Source organism: Mustela putorius, unplaced genomic scaffold (genome assembly GCF_011764305.1).
Source record: "Mustela putorius furo isolate JIRA1106 unplaced genomic scaffold, ASM1176430v1.1 tig00003944_pilon_pilon_pilon, whole genome shotgun sequence".
In the NCBI taxonomy this organism is placed as follows: Eukaryota; Metazoa; Chordata; class Mammalia; order Carnivora; family Mustelidae; genus Mustela; species Mustela putorius.
The window spans coordinates 1,434,113-1,456,586 of NW_025422088.1; the positions used below are offsets into that span (position 1 = coordinate 1,434,113).

The 22,474-nt window shown below is 35.4% G+C and overlaps 1 protein-coding gene across 43 annotated transcripts in view; it reads left to right on the forward strand.

The window, feature by feature from the left end:
* Positions 1–1,471: 1,471 nt before the first annotated feature.
* Positions 1,472–22,474, forward strand: part of PTPRD (protein tyrosine phosphatase receptor type D) — a 2,277,302-nt gene continuing 2,256,299 nt past the window's right edge. For 17 of the 43 annotated variants that reach the window (XM_045069800.1, XM_045069793.1, XM_045069804.1 and 14 more), the window contains exon 1: positions 1,529–1,882. The gene's annotated coding sequence lies outside the window, so the exon portion shown is untranslated. Of the gene's footprint in view, positions 1,883–22,474 lie in introns of all 43 variants that reach the window. The other 26 variants (XM_045069785.1, XM_045069791.1, XM_045069803.1 and 23 more) reach the window with 6 other exon arrangements.

Genomic DNA, 22,474 nt, shown 5'->3' on the forward strand with positions numbered 1-22,474 from the left:
ATTGATTAAGCTTTATTTCTCTTTGGGAGAAAGTGACATTTCTGCTATTAGATCATGGACATATAAGGAAAGTAGATGGCTCAGTGCTTTTCATTTTCTTCCACAGTGCTTAGGGCACCTTTGACCAGAGGGTACCTGGAAGGTTTTCTGTTGCATTATTACAAGCAGGATAATTATTTTGGCGATTTGTTTGTTTGTTTGTTTTGTTTTTTAGCACCAAGTGGTGACATTGTTCTTTCTTTAGCAACAGAGGTTGCTACAGCTATATCCTTTGATCAAACACAAATGACGGTAAAATGATAGAAGCTTTCTGTTACATTTCTTCCACCCTGCTCTTCCCTAGCTCCAATCCTCTTTTCTAGCTTTGCTCCGGGGGATTTAAGTTACTCTTTGCTTGTTTACAGTCTGTGATACATCACCTCAGAGGCATTGGTCATTCTCCTAAGCAGTTAGTAGATAAATACCTCCCCCCAACCCCCTCCGCATGCAGTCCAGGTCCTCGCCTCAGAAGCGAGGCTACTTTCTAGCAACTCTTTCACAGGTTCTCCCCTTCTCAACTACCTCCTTGACAGAGCCCTACCTGGACCTCAAGCCCAGCTACGCTACCGAGCACCCCAACTGAAAACTCCATCCAGGATCCAGGACGCAGGGCACTCCGCACTCCGCAGCCTCTGCTCCTCTCTCCTAGTCCTCACCCAAGTGGGCTCTTCACAAGCAACGAATGTGTTGCGAACTAAAAGTCTGCCCCCCGCCCCTGCATTTTTAACCCTGCCACCCCTAACGCTTGCCTCCGGCGTCCCTCCGAAAAAGCAACTAACCAAACAAACACACACACCGAAATAACCAAAAGCACGCAAACACCTGAAGAAGCGCCACCGGGATCTACACCTGGACCAGTCCTCTGTGGCTTTAGTGGTCGGGAAGAGCCTCCTCTCCCCGCGCGCACGGCTTTCTCCCGGAGCCCCGGGGGCATGCCACGGCCTCTGGGTCGCGGGGTCAGCTCGGCCGCGCCCGGGCAGCTCGGGGTCGCCTCCCAGTGTCCCCCTCCTCCCGCCCCGGCTCGCCCGCCCGCACGGCAGCCGGCGCTCGGAACATCCCGCGCCACGTCCTCCCCGCCCCGACTCCCGCCCGTCAGAGCCGGGCCTACGCCGCTGGCAGCCATCAAGTGGCTCGTTAAGGAAATGCAGGTGAGTGCGTGCGGCCGAGCGGCTGCTACTGGAGACGTGGGGTGTGTGCCTGTGTGTGCGAGCGGGAGGAAGAGGGAGCGCGAGCCAGAGAGCGAGTGCGGGAGCGGCCGGGAGATGCTCGGAGCCTCCGCTCCCCGCCCCGCCGCGCCCGCGCTCGCATCCGCGCCCGCACCCGCACCCGCACCCGGCGGCCCGAGCGCGTGGGGCAGCGCCTCGCCCTGACAGCGGCTCGCCTCCTCGCGGTCTCGGCGGCAGCTCGGCCGGCCGCCCGGCGGCCTCCCCCCACCCGGCGGTCTCCCCCCACCCGGCGGTCCCCTCCCAGCCGGAGCCCTCCCGCTGCTCCTCCTCCGCCGCCTCCTCCCCTCGCGCGCCGCTGACAGGCAGCCTCGGCGGGGAGAGCGCAGGTACTTTGCCTTCAGAATAATTTGCACGACCCAAGCCAGCTCTCGGAGCGCCCTTGTTTTCTTCGGTCGTTGCCCCCTCCCTCCGGAAAAGAAGGTCCCACTTTCGAAACAAGCAGCGCTCGAAGCACCCTACCCAAGCCAAAGCCCGACGGGCTGCTGTGCATGTGCTGTCCTTTCTTGCAGTTTATTCGGGGCCTGTGTGGAATGGAAAGACAGTTCTTTATTTGACTGGGAGGAAAGAAAAGAGAAGACTCCTCAGGGTTTCCAAGGAGGACTGGAGCGGCTGCTTTAGTAAGTAAACTGTGCTTTTGTATTTCTTTTCTCTCAAGTGAGGCGTATGCTGGATGCTCTCCCTTCGGATGTTATGGACACAGTTCGTTTTACCGGGGACGAAGTTGACTTATATAACTTAACTAGTTCTTAATTGAGAAGTGGTTTGCTAAGCATTTTTTTTTTTCTTTCTTTCTTTCTTTCTTTTTTTTTTTTTTTTTTTTTTTTCTTTTAAGGGCATTGAGAAGACTAAAGTGGGAGAAACCTTACTGGGGATCTGATTTTTAAACGTTTATTGTTCAAGAGATGTTGGGAGCCTGGCTTGTGAAACGTTGGTTGGTTCTAAGATTTAAGGATGATTACCTAGAAAAAGCTGGAGAATTCTAACCTGGTTCCCTCCTCCTGCTACCTTCCACCCCAGCCTTAATCCACACCAACTCCCATCCTTCCCTGACTTCACTTGGTTGCTTGCTTTATCTTGAGTCCTGAAGACAGCTTGCCAAAAAATTGGGTCAAGGGAAAGTTAATAAAGATGATTTGAAAGACCGGGAGAAAATCCTGTTGAGGTTTCTACTACTTGTGGGTAGATGAGATGTGGAAGAAAATCCTGGAACTGGGCTAGTTTGGATAATTTTGATGAAATTAATTTGGAGAGGGAATGTGAAAAATGCTTTGGAGAGGGTAGGAGCTGAGGCTGTGACTTTGACACAGCAGGTTATGAACTGTGACAGGGGCTCAGCAGCCAGTGACAGGCTTAAGGTGTCTCCTAGGGCTGAATATCTCTGCATCAAAAACTTTTGCAGGCAGTATTCCTCTTGGGGCTAACATCACCATGTCAGTAGCTGCAGCATTTCTGTAAAAACAAGTAGGACACTCTTCGTTTTTCTGTGAAGGGGTTAATGATATATTTAAAAAGAATAAACGATGGTCTAACATTTGTCAGCATTTTGTAATATCTAAACAAAACCTTTGCGTTAGGTCAGTAAAAATATAGTTGAGTCAGTTTGTTTTGCACAAGAAAGAGAGAATCAATAACATTTCAGCATTTTTTTTCTTTATTACTGCCAAATGGACTCGGAATCTAATTCTTCTTACATTGTTACATATACAGTAGATACAGTAGGAATTGCAATTTAGATACAACAGAGCTGATTTTTAACAAAGCCAAAGTTCTCTGACATAATAGCATTCATGCTGACTAGAGTGGAACAGTAATTTAGAAAGTTTGTTTTATCTTTAACTTTCTATTTTCTGTCTCAGTGTAAAGCACTCTTACAAGCAAATGTCTTTAAGAGTTATGAACCAGATTGAAAATTAAAGCCACTTATCTTGCAGATATATATATTTCAACAGAACACCTTACCATCAAATAATACCTAAGGGCTCTCTTATATTTAAGTGATGATAATAATAAAGTAGAAAAAAATGCTACCTTTATATTTACTCAAATGTGTATGTAAAAGTGGCAATATTCATTTGGCATTGATTTTTTTAAATTTTAAGAGTAAACTAATGTACAATGGTTTTAAAAAAGGAAAGCTCTTTTAGAGTTGCTATGGTTCTTCAATGTCAAAAGCTCTGAATATCTTGAGACATAAGTTTTTAAGGTAATGAAATAGCAGTAGAATAGTTGATGAATTTCTTGATATAAAGTTATAATATATGGAAATCATTTGGGAAAGATATGTCATTGTTTTTTGTATATTACTTTATTTTCTATCCATATGGGTTCTCTGAGAGGTATTGCTATTCTCAGCGGCCATCTCTGCTATTGGTTTAAAATGAAATTAAATAATTTAAAATTAAACCATGCTTGATCAGATTTGTAAAGCATATGACCTCTACTTATTTGTGACCTCAAATATCCAAAAAGATATCTGATGTTTTAAAAGAAGTTATTGAAAAATAAAAGGTAAGAGTGTATTGAAGTCCCAATTTTAAAAGTGGTTCAATCATGTTATTACATATATTATCATAGGACACATTTTCCACAGTAGAAAAGACATGGTAGGATTGTTGATCCTATTCAAATTTCTGAAAGCAAAGATTTACAATTAACATGAAAATTAATATGACACACATTCTGCCTGTGCTCTAATTATGTTATAGTGCTAAGGAAGATAGCCTGAATTAAAACTATTTCTAGTCAAGCTTGCAAATATCATATTTGATCACTTTCAAAAAAGTCAAAACTGGATGGGGTGATTAGATTGTCAGGATTTGTTTTGTTATTTTTCTTTCTCTCTCTCTCTCTTTTTCTTTTCTTTCTTTCTTTCTTTTCTTTCTTTTTTTTTTTTTTTTGTCACCAGTTTTCTATGAGATACAGAGATGGTTGCAACTTTAAAGTTGAAAAAAGAAAGTTGCTAGTGTCAGCAGTTATGTGTTTTATTATGCAATTGTTCTTGTTATTCAGATCAGATAATGGCCCTATGAAATACATAAGCAGTCTGCAGGGAATGAATGATTAATTCCTCTAACGTGTGCTTACTAAAGGAGTTCTTACTAATAAAGTGCTGTATACCTGCATTTGCTTACAGTTGCAGTTGGTGAAGGCAAATATACTTTTCTTTTCCTTTAATAATAACATAGATTTTACAGGTCTAGTTCTGTAACTGTAGTAACGTAAAGATGATTTCATGGAACACATGATCTTATATTTTAGAGTCCTTTGGATACATATGATTGCTATTTACTTAAAATGATTAAGAAAGTAAAATATTGTTAATTAAATGTAATACTAAGAGGCTGAAGTATAAAAATTTTGTTTTTCCTTCAATGGAATGGCATTCTATCTCTCCTGTGTATTACCTTTTGGGTGTGGATGCAAACTGCAAGTGCAAAGGACGTTTCTTTTTAGTAATATTAAGTGTAAAAACAGTTTAAATATTAGGTAGATACTCTGTTAAAATTTTGGGAATGGCTAATAGTACACATGACAATTATGGTTACCAGTGGGTAAATTGTTTTGCAGTTAGAGGTGTATCACTGATTAACTTTCCAATATCTTTGCATTTCTGAGACTGGATTATAGGTGAAGGTGGGAAATGGATGGATTTTATGTAGTGATTTGAAAACAGGTAACCTAAAATAAATACTATACATTTTAAACTTACTTACCAAATGACTTCTGTTTTTAGAAATTTCTAAAAAAAAGTGATTTTCAAAATTGTCTAATTGAATATATCAATATGCATCTCTCACATTTAATAAAACAAATAACTTTATTTCAAGATTCCTCTGTTGTTTGGAGAAATAATTTCTGTAATATTATTTTGAACTTACACTTATACTGAATTTAATAAACTTTAACAATGGAAATTATATGATAGTATATATTTAATAATACTAATTTAAGAGTTATATTGAAAACTGGATGAGTAGGATTTTGTAAATTGAGTACCATTTGAATTTATCTCCTTAGATATTTAAGTGCAAAATTTTTATGACTACTGTCAGTTCACTGGGTTTTAATCAGGCTATTCAAAAGCAATTTGGCATTCAGTGGAATAAATGAATTTCCACTGGTAGAATCAATGTGGAAGTTAACTGTACTTGCAGTAATAGTTATGCTTTTTTTCAAACTCCTTAAAAATGTGTTGAATGAAAGAAAATGAATGAAGAATAAAAAATGAATATTGTCCATTAGGTGAACACTTATATGATTGTAGAATCAAAGGTTTTGAGTCTTTCTCTCATCTTTATAATTGGCAGTGTGACTCCAGGGAGGTAACTTGGACTCTATGGGTTTTCTCCGGGGTTTTCTCCTTTGTCCAGTAGAGAAATTCACCTACAATCTGAGGTTTTAATTCCAAAATCTCATGGAACAAGATAATATAACTAGTAATATAATTAATAGTAGCATTTAGCAAATTGTTAGACTACTCTCCACCATAGAACCCAAAGAGAAGTTGTGGCAGCCAACTTGTTTGGGGAAGGATTAAGGAAATTGTCCCTAAGCCATATTGGAGGTGACTGGACCCTACTGCTATGTGGATTAAAATGTTTATGTGGAAGAGGAGGATGGAGAGTATGGAAGGAAGGGAGTGGACTAAAATTCTTCTAAACCACCCGTTGCACTCTCTACTGAAAAAATATTATATAAGCAAGTATGTTTGGACTTGTTCCTGTATTTAATACCAAAAGGGTATGAGAAGATAAAAATAAAAGAAATTGCTAAGTGTCCTTTGACTTCCTTTTTTCTCCTCTTAGTTTATTATATATTCTATTTTACAATATCATGTTTAGATAAACATGCACAATTTAAATATACTGTTTTTATTTCCCTGAGATACATGTTATAGACTGTCCCTGCTAGAAGTAACCGCATAAAAATTCATTTCAGCCCCTGTATTTTAAAGAGGAAACTGAAGACTTTGGAGGTTAAAAACTATAAATGTGACATATACTTCCCAAGTTCACATAGAGGTTTTACCTCACAAAGCAGTAGTATCTAAGATGACACACTGACAAGTAAATATATAGACAATAATGTATACCTGTTAGTAAATTATCAATACGAAAATTCCAATTGGTGATGTATAATACAATCATTTATCTAAAAAGATTTTATAATGACAAAGCTTCTAGTCATGGAAAATGGACACAGAAATAATATATACAATGTTAATTTTGGGTACTTGCTTTTCTTATAGAAAACCAAGATTGTATTCTTACATAGAAATCACGTTTTTAATTGATGAAATTTGAAAATTTTTCTCCTCTAAGAAAATCAGTGTGTCCAGTCTTTCCTCTTTAGCTGTTTAATTAGAGAGTATATTTGCTTTCTGTTTTGTGTGTTTGGTTGTGTGCCTGTGCACATGTGTATTTAAGCACAGGTGTTCAAGATGGAACTTAGTGAAAATGGTGCACTTAAAATTTTAGAAGTATATGTATCATAATTGAATAATCAAAGACAGATAATATATATTAGGGTGTAAAATATCAAATTTCTCTCTGATTCTTAAATGTAAGTTCAACAGTATACCATATTACCAATATCTTGCCTAGTTTAATAAGCCCACATATTTTCCAAATACCACATTATAATAAAATATTCTCAAGATTGAGATTATAGAATTAAAGAGAACATAATTGCTGTTTTTTCACATTTATTATTACAGACTTTATTTACCTGGTTTGGTATATGTACTTACATTAGGTGCTAAAAAAGAAAAGGAAAAAAATCAATTTGATTATGACATGGTTAGTTACCTAAAAGCTGCCATTATTAACCTCATATTAAATTAAATGTACTATTTTAACTTGAATACCTTGTTATAATTCATTGCATATTTGATTTACTTTGTAAGGGAACAATAAAACTGTTACACTTAAACAGAGAATTAGCGAATTTTATAAAATTCCTTTTAAACATGTAATTATTTAACAAATCTGCTATGAAAGTCTTTTAATGCGTTTATTCTATTGCGACTCTTGTGAATTATACTTTTCTAAAAAATCCAAAGTTATGTTTCTTAAGTGTAGTTTGTATTAAAAAGAGGGCCCATCAACAGCTACATGAGAAAACAAAGTCAGGCAAGTCTGAGTGCACATATTCCTTTTTACTACTTACCTGCTTAATTACATACACTGTGGAATTTGTATTGCAGGATATACTCCTGCTCTTTTGGTTAGATGGACCTGGTAGCTTAGGACAAAGGTCTAGAACATAGCTTCCTTCCAATTTCAAGAAAGGTCAATTTAGAAAACAGAAGCAGAAAAAAATAAGCAAAAGCAATAGAATGCTTCCTCTTTTTTACTTTTTTAAGATTTTATTTATTTATTTGAGAGAGAATGAGTGAGAGAGAGCATGAGAGAGAAGGTCAGAGGGAGAAGCAGACTCCCCAAGGAGGCGGGAGCCCAATGTGGGACTCAATCCTGGAAGTCTGGGATCATGCTGAGCCGAACGAAGGCAGTCGCTCAACCAACTGAGCCACCCAGGTGCCTGAATGTTTTCTCTTTTTAAATGAAGTGGTCAAGGTCACTTGTCCAAGGCAGAAAAATACTCATACAAGTTTCTCTTCCTGAAATGTTGTCCCAGTATAGTGACCTACGGTAGAACAAAGGATGTAGTGACCTACAGTAAGATAAAGGATGAAGAGGGGAGAGGATGAAGAATGACAGACTTGTTAATCTTGCCCTAGATGTGGTATTCCACCTTTTTTCCCCCCCACAAATGGGTTTCAAAATCAGAGATACAACTTTTCACTTTGGGGTAATTGGCCATCAAATTAACAAGGAATCTGACTCTTACTAATTTGCACCGTACTTTCAGTGTATGCGATTGTTACCTTGTCTCATCTGAAGCCATGGAGAAGGTCAGTTTATCCGTTTATGATCTTCATTATGTCTTCATTGGATTTTGTCACAGAAATTAAGGACAGGACAGTAATTCAGGTATCGTAGCCATATTTCTACTCCTGGAAGTTACATTCTCTTCTGTTTCATAACTTATATGCAGGGATATGCAACATATTATTTGTATTTAGGGGTATACAACATATTATTTGGTCCCCAAATATTTATTCAGTCTTTCTTGTACCAAGCAGTGCTAAGTAAAACACTCTGAAGCTAGCAATATAAAGCTGCCTAACTTGTGACCATCCTATATTCTTATGAAACATTTCCCCATTATTAAGATTTTATTTTAATTCCATGGAGAAAATAGAATTTCCCCCAAAGAATCTTCCTGTTTAACTCACAGAAAATTTTCCAGCTACAAGCCTTCTTTTGCCATTTTTCTCCTCTCATTCACTGTCATCCTGAGTCAAAGCCGTCTCATATGGAAGCCAAGTGGAATCCTTGTTGCTTATTTAGCCGCTGTAGGCTACACTGTATTCCACTGGAATTAATGGACACCCTTCATCATCTTCCAAGCTGTATTGCTGCAATGCTAATTCTTCAGATTCTTCAGGCGCCTCACTCTCCACAGTTCTAGAAAAGCAGTAAGGCATGACAAGCATATCATTATACCATCCTCATACCTACAAGATACCAGAGGCCGCATTAAATCTCCAGACCACTGTAGTAGTTCACAAACTAATGATCAATTTCTGATATTTCCAAATTCATAAGCTATAACACAAGTTAAAGTCAAGGTTCATGTTATTCTAGCTATAACCAAAGCATCATAGAAGTGCATTGGTTTCCTAAGGACAGAGGACAGAGAAAAGAGAGGAAATTCTGCCTATACATTTTGATTTGTGTGTTATTTTCATAAAAGGTCTTATAATATGTAAATTGGATCATGTAACCAAACAAGAAGTCAAAAGTGTGATTTAAATTTTTAGAAACTTAGTTGGAATTTATGTATATTTGGAGTTAAAAAAATTACCCAAATTTCCTTTTGATTTCTCTAGAATAAGTAAACATTTCTGACTTAATTTTAAAGGGTTTCCCTTTGTATTCCCTCTAAAAACCTTATCAAAGTTTCATTGTTTATACAACTTAAACAGGAATGTTTGAAAAAGAGTGCCAATATAATATATTTTTTCACTCTCAAAGGCTCTTTTGTATTTCTATACTTTAATGCTGGGCTTTGTACATCAAAAAGAGGAAAATTTCCCCACCATTTGTTATTTCCCATTATATTATATAATATACTCAATTAGTTCTTGATTAATATGTATCCATGGTATTTTCTTCAATGGATCATTGTTTGCATTTTAGTGTGTAAGGATGTCCGGTGGCTTCTCCTGTGAATGGATGTGTTCATTCTGTGTCATATGTGCTATCCATTTGTTTCCTCCTAGGATACATCTGTGGTTAGCTCTGTAAGACATGGCTTATCCTCATCATTTATACCTGTATGGTTAAATACAATAGGGCTTTTTTGCGGTAGAACTGTGTGCTCTCAAGGACTGAATTCAGCACTTCAGTGTCCCATTTCCCGGCCTCTCAGGAAGGCATGACTTCCTGTTGTCTTTTAGGGGCTTGAAACCTTCCTACCTTCTGATGTGCCTTTTATATTGTGGGAACTTAATAACATAAGTTACACATTGGCTAAAACACATTGATAATTACTGGCTTTTGGAAGGAGTGCATCATAAGAATTATTCTAATTGTAATATATAAACAGTATGTATGTTATATACAGTGTACACACACAGGTATACACACATATTCACACTTTTTTTAGAGAAAGGAATTTTAGGTAATATCCTAGAATAACTGGGTGTGAAATCTTATGTAATGTGAACCTGGAGATCAATCCCTTTAGGAGGCTAGGTCAGAAGAGATCATATGGTTCACCCTAAGGGCAGACTTCTTTTGCCTCTTATTTGACAGGCATATCTCTTCTCATTTCTGTTTCTACTGCCAAGTTTCCCTTATCCACCCATTTCCTTTATCCTAAATGCGAACCCGGTGTTGTAATTACATAGGAATGACTCTATTGAGCACATGAGTGTATGAAAGTATATGCTATTAAGATTTTTAAATAGATATTGCCTTTGTTTGTAGTGTACATTTCCTTTTGAGTTCGACCCTCTCATTGATAAAACAATCTGCATTACATGAATAGTCTATCACTTCTTAAGATGACACTCAAAGAAGGAAACAAATTTTTTCCTCATCAGAGATGGCCTCAGCATCTTATTTTTCTTTTGGGGTTTTTTGGCCTTTTTTTTTTCCCCCATAGTATCTTCTCATGAACCCTGAAAATATCTTCAGATAGAGGTAATTATACTAGGTTACATTGATTGGTTTTATTATATATCAGTCATTATTTTATTTTTATATTATGCCAGTCATTATTTTAAATGCTTTACATGCATTAACGCATTTATTCCCGCATTAGCCCTGTGAAGTTAGTACAGTTATTATCTTTAATTTGCAGATAAGGAAACTAAAGTACATAGAAGGTAAGTAAACTTGCCCAAGGTAGCATATCAAACGCAGCACCTGTGCCCTCTGACTTAGATCCCACATTTTAAACCACTTTGCCATATTGATATTTTGACATGCTGGCTTATATGTTTTCCTAGATGTACATTAGTATGCAAAAGGAATTCCATAGGTTCTGTATATCAAATGTGGAAAAAGAGGGATCCCAGTTGTGCTTATATAACACAATTTTTTTCTTTTCTCTTCAAAGATTTTATTTATTTATTAAAGAGAGAGAGAGAGAGATCACAAGCAGGCAGAGAAGCAGGCAGAGAGAGAAGGGAAAGCAGGCTCCCCACTGAGCAGAGAGCCTGTGCAGGGGCTGGATCCTGGTACCCTGAGATCATGACCTGAGCTGAAGGTAGAGGCTTAACCCACTGAGCCACCCAGGCATCCCTAATGCATACAATTCTTTTCAAATGAAACAAACACAAGTTATCATCAGTAAATAATACACACGAATAGAACACTGTGAAAGTGTTGTTGAGGGGAAAAAGGCAGGGACAAGACACATCAAGGCAATCTATCTTCACATAGCTGTTTCCAAAGTTAGTGGGTAAGCATGACACAAATGCTTTTGAGTGTATTCCTTTTCGTCTTTGGAAGTATTTGATCTGTAGACAGAGAACCTGATGTGCTCTTTGCTTTTCCCTGGTGTACCTCTCCAACCTCAGGGCCCTTCCCAGGAATAAATTGATCCAAGTGGTTCGGTTCGCACTACTCAGGCCTTTGTAGCTTCCTGGACAAGATTTTATGCTGTGTCAACTGTTTTACACACCTTGCTGTATTTGGTGACTGGTGACCAAGAGCCATACTTTTTGACAATCAGCTAAGATGCTTGAGTATCTTTGTGCTGTGTAAAAGGCATAGCAGAATAGCAACGCAAAGGCAGGGAAGATGAGCTTTGGGTGCACTGTGGAATTAAATTCAGAGTCAAAAGGGACTTATCAGTCAGTGGATATTATTCAGAGCATTTTGATACACATTTGCCATAATACTGAAATGAGACTGGCATAACTAACTCATGCAAAGTATAAAGTAAGGAATACTAATCATAAGCACTGAAGAAATAACTGAGAAGAGGAAAGCCAAAAATTGATCCTGTAAGAGTCATCTTAATTATAATTATTTGTATGAACTCTTACTACTTATTCTTCCTTGCCATGTGGTATGAGTATTATTTACTAAATTGCATCACATTTGGTTAAATTTGTTGTAAATTTAATTTAATTGTGATAGTAAACTACTTTTATAACTACTTTTATTTGTTTATTTTTTTCCTGGTGTATCAATCAAATTTCTAAAATTTTAGTATGCAGCTTACTTGAAACTGAAAAAAAGGAAGGAATATGAGTTAACAATGTAAATCATAATTTAGTCTTCAGATTATAAGAATGCAAAAGTTAAACCATTACCTCTATATTTTTTTAAAGATTTTATTTATTTATTTGACAGAGAGAGATCACAAGTAAATGGAGAGGCAGGCAGAGAGAGAGAGAGAGAGAGAGAGGGAAGCAGGCTCCCCGCTGAGCAGAGAGCCCGATGTGGGACTCGATCCCAGGACCCTGAGATCATGACCTGAGCCGAAGGCAGCGGCTTAACCCACTGAGCCACCCAGGCGCCCCCCATTGCCTCTATATTCACCAAAGAAAGCTTGAATAAAGTGATCCTCAGTAAACAATTATTGGGTTTCTAATATATGACAAATGATCAATGCATATTGATGGAAATCTGGTGCCCTAATTTTGACAGGACATGAGACATTTCTTTGATGTTCTGTGAAAGCATCAGAAATGCTGTGTGATGTTTTAAAAATCAGACAAAGTAAAACATTAGCTTTGCTCTTTCTTAGCTTATGGAATCAACACTTCTTATGTCTTAGGTATATGTTTGTCAAATTATAATTTTATTTAATACCACAAGATGGCAAAACACATACAAAAATTGTTCTTTTTTCTTTTGCTATGCTGGAGAAATACATAATACTAAAAACAGAAAGTTAAAGTTGTTTTATGACTCTTATTTCAAGAGGTTCAAACCTCTTCCTTGCAGGTGTGAAAGATAGAGAAGCACTTAGTGAAGGCTGATTGGATTATCTTTTAACACCCCCCCCCCCAGGGGTCTTCCTAAGGTCTGATTAATTACCAAGAAAATTCAGTGCATTTTCAGGTGTAAATGAGAATTGAGGAGTGGAAAAGGTGACAGCCTGGGCAGTTTTATGATACAAACTTGTCCACTGGAGACCTTCACAGAACTGCTAAACTGTTAAAATGTGTGTTACAAGCTAGGTTTTGGCCTCTTGTCATTGAAATACTTGTAAGAGGAATAATGGTCAAGAATGAGAAACAAAGAAGCTTCAAAATGTTTTATACATTGGCAACAATACCTTTTTATTTCTTGCAATTTACAAAGAAGGAAGACATAATCTTTAGGTTCAGTGTTTTTAAACAGGTGGTCCCAATTATTCTTGAAATATAATATACTCATTATACACACTTAATTTGGATTAATGATCTGAGTAGAGCAACATATCTCAGATTGGGTCTCCAAAGGCAAACAAATGTAATAAGTACTGGTAATTAGCTAAAATAAGCAAAATTTGCAAACTGAAGTGAGTAAAGATTTTAGAAGTCTAGATTGTCTCATCAAATTTGTGACAGTATCCACACTTAGTTCTGTGGGAGTCTTATTGTAAAATGATATCTCTCAGTCACTAAGCTCTGTGAAGTCCACTTTTTATTTATTTTATTTTTTTAATCAAATCTTTCCCCTGGCTGTAACTTTGCTTCAGAGTCTTACCAAATTATTGCAATCCATTTGAACTGCTATAAGGAAAACACCATAGACTGAGCAGCTTATAAAAACAAATTTATTTCTCACTGTTCTGGAGCCTGGAAAGTGTGAGATCAAGGTACTGGCAGATTTTGTATCTAGTGAGAGTCCATTTCCTGACTGATATGCAGTCTTCTTGTTGCTGTGTTATCACATGGCAGAAGAAGCAAGGGAGCCGTCTGCCGATTCCTTATAAGAGCACAAATTCCATTCATGAGTGTTCTACCTCCACGATTTAATCACATCCTAAAATTCTTCCCTCCACTTACCATCCAATAGGTTTACAATATACAAAGTTTGGGAGGACACAAGCATTCAGTCCATAGAACAAATCTTACCTATATGACTTTGCTTCATTTCTATTCTTTTCCCTGCCACCAAAAGATTTTGTTTTGTTTTTTTTTTTAATGCAAAACTGATTATGCTTAAAACATTTAAAAGATTCCTTACTGAAAGAAGTATAATGTTCAGAAGAAATTTCGATGATGTGTAAAGGGACCTTTATAATTTCTACTGCAAACAGTCTTTTTATCTTTTATTCTTGCCTCTCCACCAGCTCATGTATTCTATAATAAATGTATAAATACCTTGAAGTTAAAAATTGAGTAATTTAAGTGGCTTATGATGAAAAGAATGATGATGGAGATTTATAACTGCTTTACCTGTCTCAAATTTTTGTAATGTTATATGCATGTGTCCTTCAGACATTAATTTTGAATCTTGTTTCAGAGTATCTTGAGTATCCTTTACAGCCAATGACATATACAATAGAATGCCAACTTTTGAGGGACTTCTATTGCTTTTTAGCTTTGCTCAAAGATGAACCTCCTATTACATTACTTCTGAACAACAAATTGATCAGGTTTTGTGTGTGTGTGTGTGTGTTTTGTTTTTTTGTTTTGTTTTGTTTTTGCTTCCCAGCAGCAGCCAGTATCTGCCATACAAAGTAATGATCTCTAACAAAATTTTATGTTGTGTTTCCTCTGCCAGCTCCAAAGTGGTCAGCCTTTCTTGGCTTACCATCCTGGAACTATGTGGGTTTCTTACTATAGCCCAGCCCCCATAGGCACAGGCTTTGCTGCTCATAGCTTGGCTGAGTGCCAGCTCTTTGTTGCGGGAGATGCTACTGTAACATCTGTTAAGTAAGGCACATATATAGTTACTCTCATCAACCTTAAGAATTTGGGTATACTTTCTAGGTTTGGGGCATGCATTGTACGTAACATGAAATCTGTCTTAAAGAGAATGTTGCAGTTCAAATAGGGAAATAGTATGTATTTTTTTAAATATAGCCTTGATACTTATTATGAAAGAAGCCAAAAAACCTTTGGGGGATATTTTGATAATATCTGAGCAATTTTCTATAGATTTACCAAATAGATACTATTTCTAAATGAAATTCATTTACATAATGGTTTGAAAAATCACTGATTTTAAGTTAGTAAATTTGGATTTTTTTAGGAGAGTAGCCCAGATTTTAAAGTGATAGATCATCAGATCATCAGATAAAGCAAGTAATGTAGTCACAGTGTCCATCTCAGTATTTTTAATTTTTGCTTTGAAAATATTGCATGAACACCTTTAGACCACAATTCAAAAATAATGTGACTAACTATGAAAATGTTTATTTTTATCCATATTGAAATATTTCTGTGATCTGAAGAACTCATAATACTGAGAAATCTGCTTCTTTGTATTGGTGACTAAAAATTATTATTATTAAGTGGAATCTGTCAGAAGACTGAGAGGAGTCAGAGGGAAAAGCTTGTGAGTAGAAGAGGAAAGAATAAAGGTGTTCTGTTATAGGTAAAAACACCACGGAACTGAAGGGAAAAGGGCTTTTTATTGAAGTACAGAATCTTGAATTATTTCAATCTCTGTCAGATCTTAGAACTGAGTTCTCTAATTAAGTAACTCAACAGCCACATGACAGTGGGATAGTTTGGAAAATTATAAAATGTTCATAAGCAACCTTTAGAAAAAGTTTGGAATATTTGTCCTGGTAATCAATTGTTTGTCTTTTTCTGTGAGATAACCAGTATAAAAATTCTAAGACCCTTCCTTCCCCTATATTTTGCATCATATATCAGGATTCCTAATTGATGTAAAATCAAATAAAATTAAAGTCCTTGTTAACCCACATGCTACTCTGCAAAAAATAAATTGGTGGCAAAGCAAATAATTATGATTTTAAAAGACAACATTCACCATTATATAAATTAGATTACAGGCTAAGCTACTGTAATGATAAGATCCCAAAGCAGAGTATCTGAAATGAAATAGAATTATTTTTCCCACTTAATAGTCCAAAGGTGAATGGGCCAGCCTGCTGAGATAACACTGTTTTCATAAGGGCTTTCATGTAAATGGGCTTCTTCCATTTTGTTGCTCAGCTATGAACTAGAGAATTGCCTTCATCTGCATGTCATATCTATATCATATATAGATAGGAAGTTAAGGGAAATAGCTTTACTTTGAAGGAATTTTTATTCTAATACCATTTAATTTAGTTGCATGGCCTTATCTGGTATCATGAGAAGCTGGAGAATGTAGGACATAACTGAGTAGTCATGCACCTCGCTAAAATTTAGGAGTTGCTCTCATTGAAAGGAGGAAGAGGAAAATAGACGTTGAAGGAATTAATAGTCTCTGCCTTACCCACTCACTCCCCATCTTACCAAAAATTGGGTGCTAGCTTACATTATCTTCCTTTTTTCGCTTTATATCCTGCACTGTTCTCGTTTCCTCTTGAATCTAGAACAGGTAGATTAGATGTTTTGCCATCTATATCATAGTTTGGGTTATCTAGAAAAAAAATCTAATGCAAAGCATTTGATTTCACTAATACGGAAGAAGAGGTGCTGTGATGTCCCATGACAGATTCTTATAATTGTTTTTTTTTTAATGGAATTAAAGGTGAAAATCAGAATCCAGGTAACTCAACAGTCCCGACTGCTGTACAATAAAGAGTGTGAGTGGATTTTTGTATACTTTTGGTTTATTTTCTGTGGAGAATCACTTAAAAAGTAACATTTGGAAGACAGTTGTTAGAATGTTCTTTCTTCATCTTCATTTTCTTTTCATGCTTATGAATATTTCCTTGCCGGGTGAATGAATGCCAAGCAGAAATCCTGGGTGGAGCCTTATTCACTTTAAATTAGAACAGTAAGTTAAAGTTTTTTGAAGACACATCTACTTTGTGCTAGGAAATTCAAAACACAAAATATTTCTGGTACAACTGAATAGAATGTCTAAGATGAATTCGAGGAATGACTTAATAAAAACATAGAATTGATACTTGATAGTTATAATCTATGTCTCTTCAGGTTTTGTAAAATTTTCTTAGAAAACTGAACCTCAGTCTGTGTCTTGCTGATCACTCTATCATTGGTTCAGTTGTCTGATAAGAGTATCTAGGTTTCTGGTGAATCCTGCTGGTAGATCTGATGACAGCAAATGCTTACATCTTGCATCACATCCATCCATCAGGAATGCATTAGCTTTCATGCACTCCCAGAGAAGAATTATTTTGAAGTTGTCCAGAGAATCAGCATAAATTGAAAGCTTATAGCAGGCCCACCTGGAAAGACCCAATATTCAATGGAAGTTATGTTATGTTCTTAATGTGCACTGTAGAATTACTTATGAGAAAGTATAGAGGGCTTTTTGCTGACATTCTAGCCGTAAATAATGCAAGAGTAAACACTTTAATAATTTCAATTAATTCTGAAGTGTAGCTTTAATTTTTCTAATTACAGTCGATATTCCTAAATCTGAGACTTCTGGTGAAAGTTAATGAAATCTTTGCTTACCACTGCAGTTACATTATGGAACTTGCTGTTGAAGTGCAGGGTGCTTTAATTAAAAATATTTTCTAATCTAAAATGAGCAGTTTTAACTCCTTAAAAAAGTTTCAAGTCATGCATTATTTTAAAAAGGATATTACATGTATACAACTGCATTTCTCAATTTCTGTGGATTTGCTATTTCAGTGTTAATAAAATGCCAGTTTTTATTCATGGGTAAAATGGTAGATCATTGCATTAGTTTAATAAATTCATTTTAAGACTAAAATCCTAATAGTGTATTTATACAAAGTATAGATTATTATAAATTTGCTTTGGATAGACAAAATCAAATAAAAAATTATAGTCTATAAGTAAACTATTTAACATGTGCACGTGTTAAACATTTAAATGGCAGTCTTGGTAACAAATAATAACATATTTTGGGGTGAAATTTTGGGGGAGTCCCTTTATGTCCTTATTATCTGTGCTATTGATAACTAAGTATGGTTTTCTTTGAGCAATCCTTGGTACCTCATTTGATATGTATATTAACAAAAAATCAAAGATTATTATGTGTCCTTGAGAAAGCCTCTTAATAACCAGCATACAAAGATAGTTACATAATAATTCTAGCTTTTTTTGGAGCAGCCCTCTTAAAAACACCTGTAAGTTTTTTCATATTTGATTTGATTTAGTTGGCAAAAGTTACAAATACTATCTAAGACTTGGTCTTTATTACCAGTCAAAAATTCCATAATTTGTTGATGTTATACTCATGTTCATTGCAATGTAGCTGAATGTTTTTTTAATATTAAATGAAAATACTCTGAACAAATTACAGAGTTCAGCCAATGCTCATATATATGAGTATCTTTTCTTTAACTTTCATTCTCGACTACCAGCTTTTCATTTATTATAATCTGCCAGCTCCTCAAGGTGTATATCATTACACCAATTTGGAGTCATAGATAAATTTAATTATGGCTCTGCCTAATAAAAATAACTAATGTACATATTATATTGTGCAAACCTATAGGAAATATTCCATATGTATGTTTATTTTTTTGTTTCCTTTTACTTTATATTGCCTTTAAAAATTTATCATTGTTTATAACCACACACACACACACATTTTAGGAAAAAAAATTATCTTAATAATTGCCAGACTATAAGAGCCAAATCTAGTGCATGTGTTTGACAGACACACAGTAAATGTGAGTAAATTAACATACACACACACACATATATCACATATATGTTACATGTTGCATATGTATAAAATTAAGTGCTTTTTGGAAATTTTAACAACATCCTCTTCATTCTGTGTTCAGTGTATGTTCTGTAAATAATAAATTTGATTACAAAATAAGTAGTTCACTATTTTTAAATATGCTGTTTAATAGTCATTTCAATAAGGAAACTAGGCTTTAGAAATAGTCAAATTTAGATCATATTGAGGCTGTACTGATCACTAGATTCTTGACCATTGGCAGTTACTAATATCAGCAAACTTCTCTTTTCTTATTGTAAAGCAAATATCCTCTTATGTACTTTAATGAGTTTGTGTAAGGTTAAGTCAGAAAATGAACATGTAAACGTGTATATTTGTATGCATGGGACTGTGATTATGGAAGCTTACAAGAAAATTACTTGAAAGGAAAGTAGCTTAAATTATTTTTGAAAACTATACTGTAAATCATTTGCCTAGAAAGGTGGAAGTAATGATAATAAGTAGTCCTTTTTCTTTTAGATTGTATAGTCCTAAATTATGATATGCTAAACCAATGTATATATACTTTTCTGCTTATTACATGACATCATCATATTATGTTCTTAATTTTTAAAGTTTTAAATTTATTATGACAAAAGTGCTCTGGTATGCTAGCATTTTTTTCCTCCAATAAAGTAGCTGTAGTTTGTAGAAAAAGAATTAATTTTTTAAATTATTTTTTAAGTATTTTATTTATTTATTTGCCAGACAGACAGCATAAGCAGGGGGAGAGGCAGGTAGAGGGAGAAGCAGGCACCCTGCTGAGCAAGGAGCCAGCTGCAAGACATGATTGCAGGATCATGACCTGAACCAAAGGCAGACACTTAACTGACTGAACTACCCAGCCATCCCCAGAAAAAAGTATTTTAAAGTGGAATTATGTAGTCAGAGTTATGTAATGAATAAGTCACAGGGATGAAAGGTACAGCATAGGGAATATAATCGATGATATTGCAATAGCATTGTATGGTGACAGATGGTAGCTACTCCTGTGGTGAATAAAGCATAAGGTATAGAGTTTTGAAATCACTATGTTCTATACCTGAAATTAACGTAATATTGTCAACTATACTTCAGTAAACATTTTTTAAACAAATGAACAAATGTAGGAAAAACTGTAGAACTAAACTTTATTCATATTAAAGAACTTTATTCATACCAAAGAGAAGAGAAACTGTTTGTAAACAACATGAAAAGGCTTTGTCATTGATAATTCATCTCTTCAGCATTCTCCATGTCAAGCAGAGACAGGTCTATAATTGCTCTGGATGAACCTTCATCTAGGCTCCAGCCCTGATGTGTGAAAGAAAACCATAAATAGGAATAATCCCTAAAACAGGAAAGAAGAGAAAACAGTCTTTATTTGGTGGAGGAAACTTTTTTGTTACACCAAATAATTCGTAATACAGAAGCAATTTCTTCAATTACATATCGGAACTCTGTTATTCATATAGTGGCACTTGTAGGATATATGAGGATCCATACTGTGTAAAACATTCTCAGTGTCAAAAATGGAAGAAAGCCTTCAGGGATCACTCATTCTTAAATCAATGTTAGTGATCACACACTGTGGAGATACCAATAGTTAAGTCAGCCTGACAAAGGGATAAGCTGGACTTCACTTCAGAAAACTTAAGAGTTAGAAGTCACTCTAAAAATAATCTTTTAGCACACAACTAAGTAAATAATTTGGACTTTGGTTAATGACTTATTATTTAAAATGTAAAATAAAGATGGAGGATTGTAAAGTGTTATGGAAATGTTGAATGCACAATTTGGAAACAGTTAATAATCAACAAGGTAAACCAACTTCAATAAGTTTATATTTATATGCATACAGTAAAGGTTGTTGCTGAACAATTAATGATGTGTGCATTCATCTTGATGAAATTGTGAAACATTATGTTGAATAAAAATAGCCATTTTGTTCATTATGAAAAAAAAGAAAAAAGGTATTTTAAAATGCTCTTTAAGGTGGGTTTTGGATAACAGCTAAAGCAGATCATTCACCCATGCCCAATTCTAATTTCAATTTATTATAGAAATATATAATAATATCCTTGAATCAAATTTAAATAGTTTTAGAAGCATTAAATAATGTGAGAAATTTTTAATTAAGGCATAGATATGACTCAGATAATACGCAGCAGAATAAGCCAAAACACAAAACCAAATTCCCTGTGGACAAAGTTTATCTGATGAGCCAACTGCGAAGGAAACATGGCTTTCTGAAAAGTCCTAGTTATATTTGCTTTACTTTGTAGAAATTTAAAGCCAAGATAGTTTATACTGAATTATCACTGATTTTTCTAACTTTTTTTGGAAGTAATTATTGGTTATTTGGGGGAAAATTCATGTAAAGCTATTCAATTAGTTGCAAATTGCCTAATTATCTTTTATAGTTCATCTCTGTTTTTATTTTTAATTTACTTTTCACCGTTAATTTTCTTTAATGAGCAATTAACATTAAAAAAAAACTTCTTTAGATCAGCTGCCTAGATAATTAATATAGTCTATGGATTTCTATAGAGACAATACAGTGTTAATGGATGCTTTGATTTGACCTAAGCCTCATTTTTTTTTCTCCTGAAAATGGTATCTGTATGGATTTAGAGGAGAACCATACAATATAAGTAAATTGGTTATTTTAAATTCTGAGGTTAACATATGGCTTAATTATCTACTGTAAAAAGTTATTATTTGAATAATTAAGTCAACCTGTTATTGAGCTTTTTTTGGGGAAAAAAAAACTAACAAAACTCTCCTGAGTATTGTTCCCCCCCACTCCTTGACAACATGAAAGTAAAATCCATTTCACTTTTACTTCTTTAAAGTGCAAATGATTCCTTAAAGAGGCATTTTTTTTTAATTTAATTTCTACTGTGACAAAGATGGACTCAGGAGTATATATCCATGCTTCAGTCAAGGATACCGTATATTTTATCTTCAGCTGCCCTTACCGCACACCTTTGAACAGCAGACATCTTATGATACCTCATTAGACAGAATAATTGTGGCAAGGGTGTGACCTTGTACTTCTGAAGCAGTCTCCCATTCAATGGATGGTGTGAATGACTAAGTGGGTCAGTCCTAGAAGATTGTAAACCATTCATTCTCATTAGGCTGCTGGCCACAAAACTCCAACACACCAGGTTGTTTGATAAATGAAGCGATTTATTGAAGACATTTTTTATTTCTCCTTCTCTTAAGGCAATCAGCAGTTCAAAGAACATAAATTAACTGAAAATTTAGACATAAATAGCATCACTTCATTTTTGCTATATTAAGCTCCTTGCTTGCATTTGAACTGATTTGATATTAATCAGTGATCATAATTTTATAGGTGCTTTACCTTTTCTAGTTTAGTTAAATAAAGTTTGAAATGTTAAAAAAAAAAATCCTGGCATCACTGCTGTAGATTGCAAAAGCAGTACCCAGTTAAACTGCACCCAAGACATATGCAATTTAATTCCTTATATATTATTTTTAAGGGAACTTTCTCAAAACCAGACGGAAACTATCCTCTGTAAATACCAGTAAAGGAAATTACATAATATGTTTGTTTAGGCATATGCTACACAATTGGTGGCATCTAATGTAAATGATTCAAAATTAGTAGGTAAGATAAAAGCACAACTCAAAAAGGAATTTAATTTTTCTATTCAGGACCAAAGGGAAAAATCTAAGTACTTCCTGTTTTAATGATAATGTGGTTGGGCAAAGTGCTGAAAATATGCTTTTTTTTTTCTTTTCCTTATAGTTCTTTTTTTTTAATTTTTTATTTTTTATAAACATATATTTTTATCCCCAGGGGTACAGGTCTGTGAATCACCAGGTTTA